At 40.6% G+C, this 17,539-nt stretch overlaps 2 long non-coding RNA genes across 2 annotated transcripts; one reads left to right on the top strand and one right to left on the bottom strand.

Moving 5' to 3' along the window:
* The first annotated feature begins 184 nt into the window (after positions 1–184).
* On the top strand, positions 185–10,854 carry LOC119020783. Its single transcript, XR_005075416.1, has 5 exons — positions 185–338; positions 1,745–1,830; positions 6,995–7,075; positions 8,217–8,308; positions 8,637–10,854. It is a non-coding gene; the product is annotated as an uncharacterized LOC119020783 (long non-coding RNA).
* Positions 8,278–11,019, bottom strand: LOC119020784. The gene is made up of 3 exons (XR_005075417.1): positions 10,861–11,019; positions 8,596–8,694; positions 8,278–8,419 (listed from the first exon to the last, which is right to left on the bottom strand). It is a non-coding gene; the product is annotated as an uncharacterized LOC119020784 (long non-coding RNA).
* Between the last annotated feature and the right edge of the window lie 6,520 nt (positions 11,020–17,539).

Below are 17,539 nucleotides of genomic sequence, written 5' to 3' on the forward strand. Positions count from 1 at the left end.
TTATTTTAGTGTATTTTGACAAGACAGATTGAAAGATTACAGGAAACAGGATGCAGTAAAAGACATCATACCAGGATCTAAATCATAGCAGGCACAGTTGTTTGTGTTTATCAGACATCTTCCCTAACTAAACTATACACCTTTCAGTACTTCTATGACTCTCTGTCCCGCCCACACATTTGTTGACGAATCCAGGTGGTGCGCGCCAAAAGGGGCGGTCTCTGCTCGTTTCCCTCGCGAAATTAGTGGATTTCCCTCCAAAATGTTAAATGCCTATATTAATGGCTGGCGGATCTTCACTCTGGTCGGAGCGGCTCTTCCCTGAGGACACGAACACGGTCAGTAAACTCTTATGTATAAATCTGCTTTATGCGTCCAGTTACCTGCTCAGTACAGGTGTATTCTTGTCTGTGCGAGATGTGTAGATCAGTTGTTGCTTTCTGATCTCAGGTAATAAGCCCAGGTGATATTCCTTTATACATCAGCAAGCTCCACATAGTAACTACCTTAATGCGTTTCCTAAGCTCAGTAAGATCTATATGTGCGAGTTAAAAGGGAGCCAGCCTCCCCCTCATGTGGGTGAGATTTGTTTTTGCCTCAAATGTTTCTGAAATAAATCTGAACAGGAAGCTGAAGACATCTCATTTAACTGTTAGGTGTTGCCATAAATTCGGCTCGAACATAATCCTCCAACTACAATCAGTTAAATCCGCAATGGACGTTATGTTTTGCTTGGTGCACCAAACTCCATTGAGATTTTGAGCGTTTTATCTCTACCGTGTTTATTACATGAATAATGCACAGTTTATTAAATTTAGGTTGCTACTTAAGAACAAGTGGCTAGTTTTGGTAAAGTCGGCAAGACTTATTTTGTTAATTTATGTATTATTTTGAACGGCATGAAAGCTAATTAGCTAACATTTACTGGTCACTTTAAGTGAGTGCTAATGTTATGTTAGCTAGCTGACTTTACAGTTGTTGGAGATGCGCTGCATGGTTTGGCAAACATGTTAGCAGCGGCTCAGCTGTTTTTATTAACGGGTAAGGACACAATAACCGGGTAGTGACACTGTAACGAGCTTACAAAGACATCGTAATCATTTCATCGTTGTGTTTTCACAGACAGGTTTGCATGTTAGCTAACATGTGTGTCTGTTGGAGGATGTTAGCACGACGCCATTATCGTGCTGTGTAATGTTAACTTGTTAATACTAGCAACCTTACAGCCGAATATCTGAGTACAACACAATTAGCTAACAGACTCCATGTTTTGTGTTTAATAATGTCTCAGTATGCTTGTATGTCAGCATCTAGAAGGTCATTTTTAAAGTAGTTTATACACCCAATTTGCAGCCTCATTGTAGCCTGCATCGATTGGATTCAGTGTTTGTCTGTTGTTGGTGGTTTAATGTGTTCATATTACTAATGTATAAGGTACTAAATGTTCTCAGGACTCAATACATTTGGTTTACTTTTGGTTTACCTTTAAAAAAGAAATGATATGAAATCAGATTACGGTAGATTTACAGTGCAGAGTGATGTGAGACTCCTGAAGTGATGTCATGCACATGGTTACCAAGTGTTATTATGAAAATATAATCCTGAAATTAGAAATCCCCTTCTTACTGTATGTGTCTGTGATCTGATTGCATCTTATTTTTTCTGTTATTTTATCAGAATATATATACACACACATATGCATGCAGTCATCATGTTATACTAAAGTACTTCCTCCTCTCTCTAGGTGAAACTTGCCTTCAGCTTCAGGTGGAACAGCTCTGACCTGTATGGTGATCAGACCTGGAGAGGAGAGACACCTGGTCCAACAAGGTCAGTGCAATAGAGGTGCAAAAATTAAAAGCAGAAAGTGTGAGATTTGTCAGTTGCTGTTCATTAATACTCTAGGATCAGTAAATGATTCTAGAAGATAGTCGAGTCTCATTCACAAGTCATTGAGTACGGACAGTTTGAGTTGGCAGAAGCCACTACAGTGTCACTGTTGGGACACTAGTCTCTCTAGTCTATTTATATATCAATGATATAATCATATTTTATTTAACATGTATATCTACACTGTTCAGCCACAACATCACAACAGCTGACAAGTGAAGTGAGCATTGATCATCTTGTTACAATCAAATGTTCTGCTGGGAAACTTTGATTTCTGTCATTTCTGTGGATCCTCTTTGACAAACACCAGCCACCCAAACCCCGTTCAGACCAACTGCACCCCCTCATGGCAAAGAACCCACGGTGTCAAACTGGCCTCCTCATCCTCCAGATCCCAATCCAGTTGAGCATCTGTTGGGTGCGCCAGAACCAACTCCTATCCATGTTGGGGCCCCCATGGATCGTTCTTGGCTCTGACTGCATCCAGTGGAAGCTCAGTTGGATTGAGATCTGGGGAATCTGGAGGCCAGGTTGACACCTTGAGCTCTTTCCCACGTTCCTCGGGTCGTTCCTGAGCGGGGGGGCACTGCCATCAAGGAGTGCTGCTGCCATGAGGGGGTGTACTTGTTCTGCAACTGTGTTTGGGTGACTGGTGTTTGTCAAAGAGACATCCACATAAATGCTAGGACTCATGGCTTCACAGCCGAACATGACATCGGAACATCATGGTCCATGTTATTCATTTCACCTGTCACTGGTTCTAATGTTGTGACTCTCAGTGTATACACATGTTAAATACTTTATGAATTAGATCAAATAAATCCATTTAGGCACTGTAACCAGACTTGTTTATGTTTCCTCTAAATAAAACAAAACTTGTTTAAAGTACTTATTCTTCCTTTGAACTCTGTGGGTTTTGAGCTGGGACTTATACATTTTAAAAGGACATCTTCATTTATGTAGAGTCAACATTAAACTGTGTCAAGTTTTTGGTTTAGAAGCAGTTCTTGTCGTCTCAGTTGTGGTAGAGGTGCAGTAAACTGAGCTACACACGCCAGCAGAATGACCGTAGAATTTCTAGTGGCTTGTCTAAGGTTTCTCTTGAGCGGTTGTTAGTTTTGCTGCATCCTTCTGAGTGTATAAACTATGCTGAGCAGAGCCTGTTGTTAACATTGGTGTTGTTATTCATGGTAGAAGTGCAGTGAAGTGAGAGCTACAACACCAGCAGAACTGAACGGAGACGTGTTGTTTTGGAGGTCTTGTGGTGTAGAGCTGTTTAGGGACAAAAGTTCAGTGACAGTAATACAGTTGTTAGTGGTCTGCCAGGCAAACCTGGTGTTATTGTAATTTATAGTTTAACTTGACCGGACTTCAACTATCTTCAATGGCAAATGCCCGAGTGCAGTCCATCGGAGCTGTAAGCAGTGGTTTCCATGAATGGCAGTAGTCAGGCCTTTGGTCAGCTGCTGGTATTGGTAATAGCGTATCTTACGAGCCCTTGTGCGATCCCGCCAACTTACAGGTCCCTCATGTTCAGACACCTATGGTATGGTAGAAGCGTGCACAAAGTGTGCGTGTTTAGCTTGGGCCTCGGCCTGGCTAGGGACATGCTCAGGGCCACGGTAGAAGCTAGCCTGACGCCACTAAAGCGGCTTGGATCTCTGCCCTCATCTGTCCATGACGATTCCCCTCGCGAGTTCAGTGTGTATGGGCGCGATGCCTTTGCTTGAAGATAATGTTGAACCTCTGTGATAAAACAAATTTAAAAAAAAAATTGCAGGAATTCATTTTCTTTGCAACTGTGTGTAACAGCATCCTGCTTGATAACACCAAGCAGAGATCATTACAAAGCTGTTACAGGGCCCTCGGCCTCACTGCCCTGCAGACCACTAATAATGATCCGATTGTGCTGTGGTGATGTTTTCTGTTTGGAAGCAGTTGTTGTGCTCATGCTCATGGTAGAAGTGCAGTGAACTGATAGCTACAAACAGCTTGAGCGGTTGTTAGTTTGTCTGCGTCCTTCTGATTGTATTAAAGGCTTGTTTTCAGTTCTTGTATATCTCCACTCCAGCACGCAAATGTGCGTTCAGAGAGTGCTTGGTAAGGTTTATGAAGCCTTTTAGGTTGTTATCTTGTGAACTGATAGCTACAAACAGCTTGAGCAGTTGTTAGTTTGTCTGCGTCCTTCTGATTGTATTAAAGGCTTGTTTTCAGTTCTTGTATATCTCCACTCCAGCATGCATTGTGTGCTCCGTGAGTGCTTGATAAGCTTTATGAAGACTCTGAGGTTGTTATCTTGTGAACTGATAGCTACAAACAGCTTGAGCGGTTGTGAGTTTGTCTGTGTCCTTCTGAGTGTATTAAGTGAACTGATAGCTACAAACAGCTTGAGCGGTTGTGGGTTTGTCTGTGTCCTTCTGAGTGTATTGAAGGTTTGTTTTCAGTTTAGGTACATCTCCACTCGAGCGTGCATTGTGTGTTCAGTGAGTGCTTGATAAGTTTTATGGAGCCTTTTGAGTTTTTGTTTTTGCTGGAGACAAGCGGTATGAAGCTTTTCAGGCTAACAGTGTTAGCTAAACTATGTTGAGTGCAGTAAGCTACCAGTTCACCACGGTAGAGTTCGAGGTACAAAAGTTCAGTAACAGCAACCCAGTTGTTAGGGTTCTGCTGGGCAAACCTGGTTATCAGGTGTGAACCAACTAGCCAAAGCAGACTTAGGCCTCAACTCAAAACCCTCAGGATTCAAGGAGTGTTTTTACAGCTACTGGATAAACACAAAAAAAGAAATTAATAAAAAAAAATACATGTTGAAATAAAATGTCTATGAAAATACTGTTAATCTTCTTGTTGTTAACACTTTGACTCTATGAGTTCTGTTAATAGCCTACAAAGTGCGTTATTTGATGACCTGAGAATGAGACTCAAAAATCAGCTGTCTTTCTACAGAATTGTTTTAAGAGTATACCGACATCACGCAATGCATCAATTGATTAATAATTGTCCTCCACAATGCAGGACACTGGCTTGTCTCACATTTCCTCTTTAAGGTCTCAACTTTCTGCTTTTAATGCTGAGTAGCTTAATCTATAATAATACATCATGTTTGATCAGCGAATATGTAATATTGATTATATGAATCTGCAAAATAACTAGTAACTAAAACTTTTAAGACAAAGTGCAGTGAAAGTATGAATAGTATAGTTCAGCATAGTTTAATCAGTTTGAAGTCGCAGTAAATGTAAATACTCAGTAAGTAGCTCAAAACTGAACTTAAGAAAACCTTAATTATCATTCAGAGTAATTTTATAAATAAAAATAAATTTATGCAAAATATGAAAAGTATTTAACATGTATATCTACACTGTTCAGCCACAACATCACAACAGCTGACAAGTGAAGTGAGCATTGATCATCTTGTTACAATCAAATGTTCTGCTGGGAAACTTTGTGTTCTGTCATTTCTGTGGATCCTCTTTGACAAACACCATCCACCCAAACACCGTTCAGACCAACTACACCCCCTCATGGCAAAGAACCCACGGCGTCAAACTGGCCTCCTCATCCTCCAGATCCCAATCCAGCTGAGCATCTGTTGGATGCGCCAGAACCAACTCCTATCCATGTTGGGGCCCCCATGGATCGTTCTTGGCTCTGACTGCATCCAGTGGAAGCTCAGTTGGATTGAGATCTGGGGAATCTGGAGGCCAGGTTGACACCTTGAGCTCTTTCCCACGTTCCTCGGGTCGTTCCTGAGTGGGGGGGCACTGCCATCAAGGAGTGCTGCTGCCATGAGGGGGTGTACTTGGTCTGCAGCTGTGTTTGGGTGACTGGTGTCTGTCAAAGAGACGTCCACATGAATGCTAGGACTCATGGCTTCACAGCCGAACATGACATTGGAACACAATGATCCATGTTATTTATTTCACCTGTCACTGGTTCTAATGTTGTGGCTATCAGTGTGTACACATGTCCAATGCTTTTTACAGACTCAAAACCTCCATAAATTCAAAAAATATTTGCATAAATATACAAAAAACCTTCATAAATATACACAAAAATGACACACAAAATCTCTGCAAAGAGACTCAAAGTCTTCACAATGACACACAAAACCTCTACAAACCTCCACAAATTCACTTAAAACTTCCACAAATACACAAAAAATCTCCACAAATACACAAAAAACCTTCACAATTGCATAAAAACCTTCACAAATACACAAAATACTTCCATAAATATACACAAAACCTCCATAAATATACAGAAATAAGAGACTCAAAGTCTTCACAATGACACACAAAATCTCTACAAACCTCCACAAATTCACTTAAAACTTCCACAAATACACAAAAACCTACACAAATGCACAAAAAACCTTCACAATTGCATAAAATCTTCACAAATACACAAAATACTTCCATAAATATACACAAAACCTCCATGAATATACCCAAAAATGACACAAAATCTCTACTAAGAGACTCAAAATCTTCACAATGACACACAAAATCTCTACAAACCCCCACAAATTAACTTAAAACTTACACAAATACACAAAAAATCTCCACAAATACACAAAAACCTACACAAATACACAAAAAGCCTTCACAATTGCATAAAAACCTTCACAAATACACACAAAACTTCCGCAAATTCACTAAAAACTTCCACCAATACGCAAAAAATCTCCACAAATACACAAAAACCTACACAAATACACAAAAAACCTTCACAATTGCATAAAAACCTTCACAAATACACAAAATACTTCCATAAATATACACAAAACCATAAATATACACAAAAATGACACACAAAATCTCTACTAAGAGACTCAAAATCTTCACAATGACACACAAAATCTCTACAAACCTCCACAAATTCACTTGAAACTTCTACAAATACACAAAAATATCCACCATTAAAAAAAACCTGCACAAATACACAAAAAGCCTTCACAAATTCACTAAAAACTTCCACAAATACTCAAAAACCTACACAAATACACAACAAACCTTCACGATTGCACAAAAACCTTCACAAATACACAAAATCTGCACAAAGAGACGTGAAACTACCACTGCTCTTCTTTCTCTTCTTGCAGGTGACGGACGGTTGAAAGGATGAATCACCAAGACGAGCCAAACAATGGAGACGAGCCGCCACAGGAGCCTGAGGGGAAAGTGTGAGTATCTTTCACCTGGACTTTACCAGTAGAGTAACACAGTAGAAGTACTTTAAGTGAAACTCTCGCCAAAAAGCAACCGAGGCTTTATTTGTGAATGTATATGAGTCAAACTTTAGTGTAAAAGCTTAATTAAGTTGGCAGAGGCACTTTTAAGATTTACAGTAGTTTCGTTTTCAGGCAAGCTAATTTTCAGTGGGAATGCTATCGGCACTTTTACACTAGTATCAAAATCGCTATTTTTAAAACACTAAGACGACTCGACACAACATCAAACTTTGCTCGTAGTATCACCAGGGTCTCTGCACATGAACACGAGCATTGAGAACATTGTTTGTGTGCACAGTGTTTACTAAAAACAACGTTTCTGAGCAACTCACATCAGCAGCTGTATCTTCGGCGCGCACCATCATGGCAGACAAAAAGTGTCGATCCCCGAGTGTGACCTAACAGGAAGGAGAGTAATGGTGGGCCGCACCTCAAGCCTTCCTGTTAGGTCGATACAGATACAGCTGCTAACGTGAGTTGTTCAAAAACCTTTATTTTACTAAACTCTGTACACAAACAGTGTTTTTAATGCTCGTGTTTATGTGTAGAGACCCTGTTGAACGTTTTTTGGAAGTAGACATAGATCGACACGGATCATTGAAAGGGCTTAAATTTAAATATTTTGCAACAATAGTCACATAAATTCATTTAATGTATTTTAAAGTTGTTTTCTGTGATCTTCCATAAAGCCTGCAACTTTTAAATACTCGGTTCTGTTACAGTATCTAACCTTGATTGGTGTCTTAAACTATACTACGATGCTCCATTTTTGTTGTCAAAGTACGACACAGTAAACACATCAGTGAGTCACACTGTTACACATGTTACTTTAGTACCATGAACACACACTGCAGTTAGTTTTGGCTCAATCCCACATACATCCTATAACGTTTGCCGGAAAAAACAGCTGAAAATTACTGAGGTTTGTTAGAAATTAACTTTATATTTTTGACAACTTAATCAAGGTTTATGTCTTCAGTAGGAACCGTCTTTGGTTCTGCTTGATTCTTGTTGAGACAAAATGTTGTTTAATTAATTGTCCAGATGAAGTAATGCTGGTTCGGACTCTAACAGAAGTTGATGTGATGTTCAGGTCTTCCTGTGGACCTGCAGTACCTCCCAGAGGACAAGAAGAGAGAAGAGGACCCTGACATCAGAAAGATGCTGCTGGAAACACTTTTCCTGGTACGACACTGCAAACAAATACACATGTAGCCTCAGCGATGTTTTCATGTTGAGTTCTTGACTGTTTCGTCTCTTGTGCAGCTGACAGCGACCAAAGCCGGCCGGCAGACACTAAAAGACAAGAACATTTATTATATCCTGTGAGAGTTACACAAGGGGGACGAGATCCTTCAAAATGTCCATAACATTAAATGAACACCTCAGTCAAACAGTCTAAAACAAAAGCTGAATATCATATCCCTCAGGGGAGCAGGTGTTGCTGTTTGATTAGACTTCATTAGCTTTACCTTGGTGGACCTAATTACCTGGAAACTGTGTTCACATCCAGGTGCTGATAGGAGACGAGCCGGAGCAGGGGATGGAGAACCTGATGGAGGTGGAGATTCCTGAAGCAACATGCAGCAGCATATTAACCGCCACCACAGTGAGAAACAAAGTAACGTTACGCCACCTCCCGAGCGAAAAACCACCCTGATGAGAGGCTTTGCATCTCCTCTCCCCCTTAACAACGCAAGAGCGCAAGAAATTACCGTCGTTGAAAATGAGGGCTTGCGGCTGTTGTTGATGTTGTCGCTGGAGCCAAGATAGAGCCAGATTTATGTATATATATATATATATAATATTATATTTAGAATGTTGACATGTTGATTTTCCTCAAGAGAAACGTGAAAGTTTCAAGCTACACAAGCCAGTCTTACTTTATTTGAAGAGATTTTATGTTTTGATATTATTTTGATGTGGGATTTGTTTTTAAAAATACAGTTTTTCTTTGTTATTTAAGTTAATAACTACCTCAGTTGCACTTTTTTATAAGACACAAAAATAGTGTGTAATAATTCTGTAAAGAAAGGACCTCTTTTTTTGGTCAAGATTTTATATTCTTTTGTTTTTGGAGATGCTGAATTACACCAGTTTACTTGTGAGATTGTTTACTTGTGAGAAGAAAGGATATATTTTTCATATTTTGTTGTTTAAGGTGACCGTTTAAGTTGCACTTTTTATAAGAGGACACAAACTGTTTTACAGAGTTCCTGTAAAGAAAGCAGCTCTAAGATTTTTTTTTCCTAAGAATAAAAGATCATTTTATTTGGTCATAATTTGTCTGTAGCTCATTTTGATTAAAAATAAAATAAAATCGTGAGAAAATCGTATCGTGAACAAAAAAATCGTGAACCGTATCGAATCGTGAGCTGAGTGTATCGTTACATCCCTAGTAACGTTTGTCATTCAGATGTGGCTTTCAGTTAAATGTTGATTACAGTGTCATTCAGAGATGAGAGAACATCTACAGAAATAACCACAATGCTCCACAGTGAGCTGTCTCACTGCTGGAGGACAGGTCATAAGTGACAATGTAAAAGATGCGTAAAAGTAAAAGTCAGAGCGTCTACTGTTTCTGTCATTTCTCTACACCAGGTGTCACCAACACGGTCCCCCTGGGCACCAGGTAGCCCCCAAGGACCACATGAGGAGCCCTCAGGACTGTTCTAAAATTGAAAATTGAATATTGATATTATCTGTTTCCCACCTTGTTAAGTCATTGTTGATAATTATTATGAGCAATCATTAACGTGATCAATGTCTTCACATAGATGAGTATCATTAATAATCATATACAACTAAAGGCAAACTGAGCATATTCATTATTTCAGAAGAGTGTATGAAACTGGTAGCCTTCCCATGAAGCAGCTCTCAGTTTCAAAAAGGTTGGTGACCTCTGCTCTATGCTGACATAGAGTTTAAAATCATTCAACAATTGCGCCGCTGCTCTCCTCCCTGTGGAAGTTCAACTTCAACTTGAAAATAAACTAAGAAGAGTTTTAGTCTCTCAAGCACCTCATGAGATCACTCAGCAGTAAGTCAAAGAGCTTTCAGTTCAATTATTTTAACAGAGTAATGCATAATAAACAACTTTGTCAGAATTGTGATATTGTTATGTGCTCCAGTAACCTTGGATGGAAATTTTAACCTATACAAAGACACAAGATTAAACCAGGAAACACAACACAACCTCTTTTAAACTTCCAAAATGTCATCACTGTTGATGCTCAAACTGGTCCTCACAGAGAACAGAGGTCACAACCCAAGACACAGCGAACCTTTTTAATCAGATTTTTCTGTCAGCAATTATGATGCTGCTGCCTCAGGAAACCGGAGCATAGAAAATGGTAGTAGAGTCCTCAGGAGGGGCCCTGAGTCTCCTCAGCAAGCTTAAGTTTTTGGTAATTTACACAACACTGTTCAAAACAGTCCTTTTATTACCGAGTCTTTCTGTAGTTACAGCAGGGACACATTGCAGAAGAAATGCTAAGTTGTCAGAGACGGACTGTCAGTCGCTGTACGCGAACCAGCAATCTCCGTGTTTCCATGGCTGAGCGCATGCGCGGTGACGACATCAGAAGATACATGTACATAAACCGCTCGGCTATCGTGGATGACGGCCTCCCGGGTGTGAAAAAAAGGGGTATCACATGGTGCGCTCTAGCGTCAACGTCTCTAATGTACATGAGGAATTGGCAAATTTACAAAACAGTGACACCACCAGGACCTACTTAAAATGAATCCTCCTGAAGTAAGTTTTACAACAGTTTCTTGACGAGTAATAGCAGAAGAGATCTTATCCCCAATAGTTCAACTGCAGTAGGCTAACCGTTAGCTCACTTGCTCAATAACATTAGCCTGAAGCTACGTAGCACTAGTTTAGGATAATGTAATGAATACTCAGAGGTCATCTCAAGGTCCGCGTAGCTTGTTTGCTGTTGTCAGTGTTGGGGCTCCTTACTCAAAAAAAGTAATTAAACATTACATGATTACTCCCTGGTGTCTCATTCATGTTGCTCCATGGTTTCTTAGCAACAAGCTCTCCGTGTGCCTGCTGTCTCTATTGGCGCTTCATTAAGTTTGAGGCAAGTTAGTGTTAGCAGCGGTAGAGAGAAGTTTCCAACACAGGCAAAGTGTGCGCCTTACAGTCAAGTTATTTTCTTATGTTCAACAAATTCGAAGTAATGTTTGTCCCCCCAAGTTATTTAGCGCTGACAAGACCACACGATCCAGTTCAATTTTATAGTAGCTCGACTGGTTGTTGATTTTAAACTAAGCTACAGCACGAGAATGGAGGCAAATAGTTCAAGATACCTATTAACACAATCTTGAGGTGTAACCAGGCGGTCTTATGTTGTATAGGGACAGATGACAATAAAGAGGAAGGGAGATATTACAGGCTTTTATTTATTAAATTAAAAAAAAGAAGAACAAATCTGTTACTGTTTGACCTGCAGACATTTTTTGACAGCATCTCAAACATGCCTAACATACCTGAGTAATCTGCAAGTGACAAAACATGACTCAGTAACACCACTGTTAACAAACACAATCTAATGAAGTAACATTTATAAGGAACTCACCAGCAGCCTGTAATTTCAGGGGCGGAAGATCTCGCTTGGCCTTCTTCCTCCAGATGCATCATTTTTTTTAATGTCCCCCCAAAAAGTTATTAGCGCCTCTGAACAGTTTACAGCTTAGTTTACACATAAAGTGAACACAACGGGTCTTTTAAAGCAAGACTTATGCTCTTTTTCACCTGAAGGGATTAATGGTTTAACATCATTTCAAGCTCAGGATGTGGGAAAACGCAAAACAAGTCAAACAAAATAAATACTGATGATTTATTGCTGCTGATTTTGTCTTCAAAAATGAGTTTTCTGTCAAACTTCACTCATACAAAGGAAACACATCGCTAAATGTTTCTATTGTCCCACCGTCTCTCTGCATATTTAACTCCCGGCTGTCTGTCATCACTCTGAAGGCGTCCCTTCGCTCGTGATGACGCCGGTATGCTTCGCAGGTGAGGACAGTTGCCAGGGTCTCGGTCATGCTTGTCAGTATGGCCGGGCTCGTTGGCGCCCTCTGAGGGTGAATCTGAGCTATAGGTTGCGCTACTGGGAGCATCATCCTGTGCAGATTCTGAGCGACGTCACCCAGCTGAGGAGTGACGTCAGCCCCCTCTGGCCTGCGTGAGAGTACTTTAGTGGAATCAACGCGCTTCAGATCAATAAACCGTTCCTGAGCTATTTAAAGGCCTCCGGCGTCCTCCGCTTATCACTCATGGTCCCAAAAAATGTTTTTCCCCAAATTACTCTGCCTGGAACACAGCCACAACTAAAACTCTCTCACCACAGTTTTCTCAGTTTAATTTGCTTTACTTTTCAAATGATCGGCCTCCTTTTGGCTGAGACGAACTAAAAAGAATTCTCGTGACGGATGTGCATTTTTTAAATTCTGACTTGTATCTGCTGCACTTGTGGATCTTATTTATGTCATTTTATCACAGAAACATCAAATGTCATGATGCTGATGATTTATTATTGATATTATTGTGATGGTGATGATGGCTATTTTTTTTTATATTAAAATAATTATTAGTCTGTTTTGTTCTGATTGGTGAAGCGCACGCAAACAGTTTTATGTGCGCACATATAAACAAACTGAGTGCAGCGAGGAAACAGCTTCAGATTCACACTTGTTAGACTTTGGTGCCCCCTGATGGCATCAAGGAGACACTGTACATGCTCTGATTGTACCTGATGACAACTGCACATGAATGAATCAACAAATCAATGAATCCATCACAACCAAACCACTCAGATTTAAAACAAAATACAAGACAAACGTGTCTCTTTTGACTAAACAGTGTGAATATCGTACAACCAGTGTATTTTTTATACAACTATGAAGGAACCACATATTAAAATGTGATGTCACATCTGAGATGGAGAAACTGTTGCAGATTAACATTTTCATTTGTCAGGTGAAAACCAAACTTGTATCTATAAAGATAATAAGCCTCATAAAAACACAACTGAAAACTTGACATTGTGATGCCCTGTGGAGGCAGCCAAATGAAATGTTGTGGATGGAATATGATGGAAACTAAATACATCTTTAAACACATTGTGCAACAATACCAGTGATAGAAGTCAGCAGACTGTTGTAGTAAGTTTGCAGTCGTCATTTTTCCACTTGGCAACTGCAAGAAAGTCATTTTGTACAAAAGCAGCATGCTACTGAATCAACCACATCACATTAATAGCAAATGGGTGCATGCTTATTTTTTTATGTTAACTAAGCATCATATCAATCTTTTAGACTTCCCCTGGGACTGACGACCTGTCCAACGTTGTCCCACCCACAGACATGTACTAGTTGTCCCTCATTTGGTCTGCGGGGATCTGGTCACCCTAACTGAGCTTGAAAAAGAGGGAACAAGGTCAAGTCACTTTTCTTTATATTGAACAAAATCACAATCACATTGCCTCAGCAGGCTTTACGATGTGTACAGTGAATGATATCCTCTGTCCTAAGACCTTCGATTTGAGTAAAAACAGAATCTTCCTAGCATAAGAAAAACACAGTTCAATCATTAGGGCATCGCATCATATAGTTTACAGATTACAATGTAAAAATGTCTGATTCAGGTAGATTACATGTCATTTGTGAAGAGTGTGGATCCAGGGGAACAAATGAGGCCGAGGCATCGCCAAGCGGTGCCCAAGCCACAAAACCTCCACCCCAGCACGGTGACCTGGAAGAGGACAGGCAACAAGATAATTATCAAGAAAATACAAATGTACTCAGATTTTTTTATGTAAAAAAGAGAAAAAGACAGAAAACATATGCAAATGACAGAAATCTGCTTACCAGCATTACTAAAGCTCATCAGTGAACACATTATATATTATCATTTGGTTGATATAAGGACACAGTCACAGGGTCAAACCGCATACAAACAACCACCTCCACAGCCTCTGTTGCCTGTTTTCTCCCCAGGATAAAAGGGTCCAACAGGAATGTGAGGGTGTACTTACTCTTTAATTGCTCAGGGCTCAGTAATAACATCAGATGAGTCAGAAGAGTGTATTAACATTTTATCGCCCCCTCTTTTCCCTCACCTGGGTTTTAGCAGCTGCACAGTCACATGACTCAATTTATAGAGATTTTAGCGAGGAAGTCAAACTGTATATTGGTATTTTGAAGAAAGGAAGAAATGTAATAAACTGCACCTTTGCTCCACACACTGTGTCAGTAATCTGACATGAGCTGCCGCAGTTTTTATTCACCTTTTATTTTAAAGGCTGGTGGATGTAAATATTAATGCCTGCATGTACCGTCTTCTTCATATAGAAGCTTCTTGTGGCTTCTCAGCAACAGCAAGTGTGCTTTCCATTTTTAGATACCGACAGGTCTGTGTGTCGCAGCTGAGGCTCTACAGTGTATGTGCGTGTATGTAACTCTGACACATGCTCTCTCTTTCTCTCCGCCTACATACTTCAGCACAGAAATGGCAGAGCTCAGCGACAGGCATCCAGATGCACCCATCATCATCATCAAGACACACACACACGGGCATCACTAACATCTGCAGCACCACACTTTCACCGGTATCACCAGTAATCTGCATCATCGCAGGACTCCTCTGCAGATTCTGCTCTTCATGTCTTTAAAACATAATTCAGTGAATCACATACACACACACACGGCTGTCGAGTGGGTTACCATAACAACCAAACAGTCAAAGCAGGGTCACTGAGTGAATCAGATTAAATGAAGCCTACATACAGTACATGTGTATGTGTGCGTTGATGCAGAGGGGCTGCTGTAACTCTTATATGAACGTTTTCTGAATGTCCATTATGGATCTGAGACATCCCTGACTGTCCTCTCAGGACTGACTGGACGGCGGTCTCTGGTGGGAGCCATTCTACCGTCCAATCAGAGTGAAAGAGCTGTGTTCACATTAAGCTGGGAAGGATGTTCCTTGTGGGGTGTCCTTCATGGATAGACAAGGCTATAGACAGGATGTCAGACACACTGAAGTCCTGTCCCCCACCCACATCAATCCATCGATAAAGTTTGGCTGCTACAAATCTGACTAAAATAAATCTGTGCATTTCCCTGGACCAGTCATCGCTTACAAAATAATATCAGTGACAGCACATTTTCAGACTCCAATTCCCACAGAAGAAGATGTAGATCAGTAACAAATATGGCCAATTTTCTTTATTTATTTGCTAAAAAGAACTTATTTACTTGGGGAAAACTTTATTATTAACTAATTTAACTTAATTAAATGTATAGTTAATGTTATTCAGTTAAGTAATTTCACTTAATTGTTCATGAAACATTTATTAAGCAATTGTATAGGTTGAAAACATCAGTTGCAACTCTCTAATGGCAAAAATACAGAGGATCTCAGTGTCCTCAATGGTAGTTATGGCCCTATAGTTATAAACCTTTCTCAACTGGGAGTCACCAAGTTCAAACTCAGCAAGTTTAATGCAACAGCTCAAACTCTTGAGAGCATTTGTTAAGCCCTGTCCGTCTTTGTTACTGTAGCAGAGATCAGGATCAGTGGTGAGTTCATGATGTCACGATAAGTGTTTCCTGTTCTCTCATGGGCTGAGTGATGGTTTAAATTATTACTGTGGCAGCAGGAGGGTGTTTCATAACCTCATTCACCTGCAAGAAGACGGACTGATCTGTTAAGCTGTTAAACTGTTATGTAAAAGTGTTTAGTCGTGAAATTGCCATCAGAATAACAAAAAGGGTGCATGTCTGAAACATTCAGACATACATTCAACAGTCACATACTTCCATTATCAGTGACCTACATGTTTACTAGGGCTGCAGCAATATACTGTTTTCAAGTATACTGTAGTATGAAAGCTGATGATTATCCTACCGTGTACATTTGCTTGTATACAAAATTTAATTCTATCATATTAGTATATATTTCATTGACTTCTTATGTCTGTATAGAGCACCTTGTGTAGGCTGCAGCAACTCAGGTGTAGTTTCTTGTGCTGCACCTGGGGATGGAAGCAGTGGATCTGAGCTAAACTGCCAGTGTGAAAGCACCCTTAAATTGGATCAGGTGTCCTCGGGTCAAAACCAGGTCTCTCTGTCCACGGGGCACTGTCAGATTGGGTTTCTCTTTTTCGATCAATTTGTGCAAACTAAATTAGAATATATTCCCCAAAAGGCTGGGTCCAATCTGGAAAAAGTACTAGAGGAACTTCAACTCCCAGAATGCCTTGGGCAGCATCTACTGGAGATTCCTGGACTAGCAGCGAGAAGATGGATGGTTGGATGGTGTGTTTCCTCTGTTACTGTGTGTATCGCTGCAGTACAGGCTTCCTCCTGCTCATGACGATGCTTCATGAGGGGTTTCAGTTAGAGAGGAAGACATCCAGAGGGAGCCCGCTGCGTCTGATTGGCTGTTGACTGTTAAAAGGCCACCAATCAGACACCATACTCGCTATGTGACTGTGTGTGTTTCCCTCTCCGTCTCTGGACACTCTCTGTCAGCCTGCGCATATTTTTATGTTTGCAGCGCTGCATGCATGAGTGTGTGTGTAAGTGTGTGCAGGATGCTACAATCTGGAGCTGTGAAGGAGGGGGAGGGGCGAGGATAGAAATGCTGAAGAAACAGATGAGAAAATAATAAAAGAAGGATATAAAGAAAAGAAGAAGAGGGGAGGAGGACAGCGAGGAGGGGACAGATGCTGAGGAGAGAGTGATAGTGAAAGGCACAGTGAGGAGAGAGAGACGGAGAGAGTGAGGAGGAGGAGGAGGAGGAAGAGACGATCTGCTGGAGGAAGCAGCAGCATCATTGATTTTCATAGGAACCAAGGCAGCTGTCCACTGTTGCCGTGACGATGGGCTGCTGGCTCTCTGGACCTTGGATGGGGGACCAAATGGTGAGAGTCCAAAAACATGCTTCAGTGTTTTAATGATGCTGTGTGTGTTTTGTGTCTCAATTGAAGACGATGGAACTGAGCTCAAAGGTGTGCGTGAGTGTGTGAGAGAGAGTGTGTGTGTGTGTGTGTGTGTGTGTGTGTGTGTGTATAGATGCAGATGCAAAATGGCATCATTTCATGATTTCTGCAGGGCTCTGCGTGTGTGTGGTTAATAAACCTAATTTATGTCTGTTCAAATCTCCGACAGTTTATCTCTAATTTCTTAAAATATGTAGAACATTTCATGTCTTGCGAAAGAATCAGATTCGTATTCATCATCTCCATCTGCTGAGCGGCTCACAGACGTTCTGCTGCCGTCCTCTGTTTCCACACACAGGTGCCATTTTGTGCTTCTCAGCTCCTGCTGTGTGTGTGTGTGTGTGTGTGTGTGTGTGTGTGTGTGTGTACAAGTGTGTGTGTTTCTGGTTGAATGTAG

Source organism: Acanthopagrus latus, chromosome 6 (assembly GCF_904848185.1).
Source record: "Acanthopagrus latus isolate v.2019 chromosome 6, fAcaLat1.1, whole genome shotgun sequence".
NCBI lineage: Eukaryota > Metazoa > Chordata > Actinopteri > Spariformes > Sparidae > Acanthopagrus > Acanthopagrus latus.